Below are 4,276 nucleotides of genomic sequence, written 5' to 3'. Positions count from 1 at the left end.
GACCCAGGGGAAGAAAAGTCCTCTGAGAGCCTTGTCCACATTGTCAGTGGACAGACACGTGTGCTTATCTACCAGCAGACCCCCAGCAGCACTGAAGACAGGTTCCGAGAGAACGCTGGCTGCAGGACACGACAAGATCCCCAAGGCGTACGTGGCAATCTCAGGCAATTTATCCAGATTGGAAGCCTAAAATGAGCAGGGCTCAAGTTGCACAGTAATGGCATCGATGTTTCCTTGCATATACTCATATATCTGTGTGTCCTCCTCTTTTTCCTTGTCCAGCACTTTTGTTTTCGCATGAGTATATGTCCTTGTCACTTTCCCATGTGTTTGGGATGTGTTGTGCGTTGTTTGTCACCTTTTGGACACCATTGAGGGTGTTTTCTATGTGTTTTTATGTGTTTGTGAATGCCTGCCATTGTTTCCTATGCAGTTCGCGTTCAATTCGTCGAACGTTCGACGAACCGAACTCGAACGGGAGCTCCGTTCGGCGAACCGACCTCGAGGCGAACCGCGACCGGTTCGCTCATCTCTAGTTTTGACCGCCAGGGTAAAAAAAAAAAAAAATTCGTAGTACTGTTGGTGATGGAAGACAAAACACCCCGTTATTCGTGAACAAAGCCAAGAACTTTTTATATTGCTGGTTGATAGAGTATTACTTCAACACCAAGAACAGATAGGTTTCACTGGGGATTGAATCAGGACCTTCTGCATGTAAAGCACACATGATAACCACTACACTATGAAACCTGACAAAAAAAATTATAGAGTATTGGCTATCGGAGCAAAATTGTGACTGACAGGGCCTTTTTATTGCTGAAGGAAAGTATTTTTGGTAATGAAACATTTACAATTTTTATTACATATTTTACCACTTTTATTCCTACAAAGGGATATTGCTTAAATTGAAGTTTACATTGAATGTGTTACTTTTTTCTACATAGTTTAGTCGTTTGCTTTTGTATTTATGGGAACTATATATTTTAAAACAAACAGGTTTTTTTATAATGTGGGATTATGTTTTCTGCTAAAATGTTCAATAAAAAAGAAACCCAAAATCGTAGTTCTCGTTGTGATAGAAGCCAAAATGTATTGTCATTTGGCAACGAAACCAAGAATTTCAGACTTTACAGGTTGATAGGAAATTACTTCAACACCGAAAACAGATTGGTTTAACTGGGTATTGAATGCAGAACGTTCTGCATATGAAGCAGACTTGATGACCACCACACTTTAAAACCTGTGAAATCCTGCAAAGTAATGGCAATTAGAGACGAGTTTTGACTGCCAGGAAAAAAAAAAAATTCGTAGTTCTGTTGGTTATGGAAGCTAAAACATCCCGTCATTCGGCAACAAAGCCAAGAACTTCATGTATTGTAGTTGGATAGGGTATTATTTCAACACCAAAAACAGACCGGTTTTACTGGGGATTAAACACAGGACTTTCTGCAAGTTGAGCAGATGTGATGACCACTACACTATGAATCCTAATAAAAAGTTACTGTGTATTGGCTAGCAGAGCAGAATTGTGACTGACGGGGCCTTTTTATTGCTGAAGGAAAGTATTTTTGGTAATGAAACATTTACAATTTTTATTACATATTTTACCAGTTTTATTCCTACAAAGGGATATTGCTTAAATTGAAGTTTACATTGAATGTGTTACTTTTTTCTACACAGTTTAGTCGTTTGCTTTTGTATTTATGGGAACTATATATTTTAAAACAAACAGGATTTTTATAATATGGGATTATGTTTTCTGCTAAAATGGTCAATAAAAAAGAAAGCCAAAATCGTAGTTCTTTGTGATGGAAGCCAAAATGTATTGTCATTTGGCAACGTAATCAAGAATTTCATACTTTACAGGTTGATAGGAAATTACTCCAACACCGAAAACAGATTGGTTTAACTGGGTATTGAATCCAGAACGTTCTGCACATGAAGCAGACTTGATGACCACCACACTTTAAAACCTGTGAAATCCTGCAAAGTAATGGCAATTAGAGACGAGTTTTGACCATCAGGGAAAAAAAAAAATAATTCGTAGTTCTATTGGTGATGGAAGCCAAAACATCCCGTCATTCGGCAACAATGCCAAGAACTTCATATATTGCAGTTGCATAGGGTATTATTTCAACACCAAGAACAGATTGGTTTTACTGGGGATTGAACCCAGGACCTTCTGCGTGTTAAGCAGACGTGATGACCACTACACTATGAAACCTGTGAAATCCTGCAAAGCAAAGGCAATTGGAGACGATTTTGACCGCCAGGGAAAAAAAAAAATATCAAAGTTCTGTTGGAAGCCAAAACATCCTGTTATTCGACAACAAAGCCAAGAACTTCATATATTGTAGTTGGATAGTGTATTATTTCAACACCAAGAGGAGATTGGTTTCACTGGGGATTGAACCCAGGACCTTCTGCGTGTGAAGCAGACGTGATGACCACTACACTATGAAACCTGTGAAATCGTGCAAAGCAATGGCAATTGAAAACGAGTTTTGACCGCCAGGGGAAAAAAAATATTAGTTCTGTTGGTGATGGAAGCCAAAACATCCCATCATTCGGCAACAAAGCCAAGAACTTCATATATTGTAGTTTGATAGGGTATTATTTCAACACTAAGAACAGATTGCTTTTACTGGGGATTGAACCAGTGTTAAGCAGACGTGATGACTACTACACTATGAAACCTTCTGGAAAGTTACTGTGTATTGGCAAACAGAGCAGAACTGTAACTGACGGGGCCTTTTTATTGCTGAAGAAAAGTGTTTTTGGTAATGAAACATTTACAATTTTTATTACATATTTTACCAGTTTTATTCCTACAAAGGGATATTGCTTAAATTGAAGTTTACATTGAATGTGTTACTTTTTTCTACACAGTTTAATCGTTTGCTTTTGTATTTGTGGGAACTATAAATTTTGAAACAAACAGGATTGTTATAATATGGGATTATGTTTTCTGCTAAAATGTTCAATAAAAAAGAAACCCAAAATCGTAGTTCTCCTTGTGATAGAAGCCAAAATGTATTGTCATTTGGCAACGAAACCAAGAATTTCATACTTTACAGGTTGATAGGAAATTACTTCAACACCGAAAACAGATTGGTTTCACTGGGTATTGAACCCAGAACGTTCTGCATATGAAGCAGACTTGATGACCACCACACTTTAAAACCTGTGATTCCTGCAGAGTAATGGCAACTAGAGACGAAATTTGACTGCCAGGAAAAAAAAAATCGTAGTTCTGTTGGTTATGGAAGCTAAAACATCCCGTCATTCGGCAACAAAGCCAAGAACTTCATGTATTGCAGTTGGATAGCGTATTATTTTAACACCAAGAACAGACTGGTTTTACTGGGGATTAAACCCCGGACCTTCTGCGTGTTAAGCAGACATGATGACCACTACACTATGAAACCTGTGAAATCCTGCAAAGCAATGGCAATTGGAGACGAGTTTTGACCGCCAGGGAAAAAAAAAAAAAAAATTCTTAGTTCTGTTGGTGATGGAAGCCAAAACATCCCATCATTCTGCAACAAAGGGAAGAACTTCATATATTGTAGTTTGATAGGGTATTATTTCAACACCAAGGACAGATGGGTTTCACTGGGGTTTGAACCCAGGATCTTCTGCGAGTAAAGCAGACGTGATGACCACTACACTATGAATCCTAATGAAAAGTTACTGTGTATTGGCTAGCAGAGCAGAATTGTAACTGACGGGGCCTTTTTATTGCTGAAGGAAAGTATTTTTGGTAATGAAACATTTACAATTTTTATTACATATTTTACCAGTTTTATTCCTACAAAGGGATATTGCTTAAATTGAAGTTTACATTGAATGTGTTACTTTTTTCTACACAGTTTAGTCGTTTGCTTTTGTATTTATGGGAACTATATATTTTAAAACAAACAGGATTTTTATAATATGGGATTACGTTTTCTGCTAAAATGGTCAATAAAAAAGAAAGCCAAAATCGTAGTCCTTTGTGATGGAAGCCAAAATGTATTGTCATTTTGGCAACGAAACCAAGAATTTTTCATATTACAGGTTGATAGCAAATTACTTCAACAGCGAAAACGGCTTGTTTTTACTAGGGATTGAACCCAGGACCTCCTGCGTGAGAAGCAGATGTGATGACTACTACACTTTGAAACCTGTGAAATCCTGCAAAGTAATGGCAAATAGAGACGAGTTTTGACCACTAGGGGAAAAAAAAAATAAGTCGTAGTTCTGTTGGTGATGGAAGCCAAAACATCCTGTTATT

At 37.6% G+C, this 4,276-nt stretch overlaps 1 non-coding gene across 1 annotated transcript; it reads right to left on the bottom strand.

Moving 5' to 3' along the window:
* Window positions 1-2,392: 2,392 nt before the first annotated feature.
* On the bottom strand, window positions 2,393-2,465 carry TRNAV-CAC (transfer RNA valine (anticodon CAC)). Its single transcript has one exon. It is a non-coding gene; the product is annotated as a tRNA-Val (tRNA).
* Between the last annotated feature and the right edge of the window lie 1,811 nt (window positions 2,466-4,276).

Source organism: Anomaloglossus baeobatrachus, chromosome 2 (genome assembly GCF_048569485.1).
Source record: "Anomaloglossus baeobatrachus isolate aAnoBae1 chromosome 2, aAnoBae1.hap1, whole genome shotgun sequence".
Taxonomy (NCBI): Eukaryota; Metazoa; Chordata; class Amphibia; order Anura; family Aromobatidae; genus Anomaloglossus; species Anomaloglossus baeobatrachus.
The sequence above is the reverse complement of the archived record's forward strand: the minus strand, read 5'-3'. Positions and strand labels throughout refer to the sequence as shown.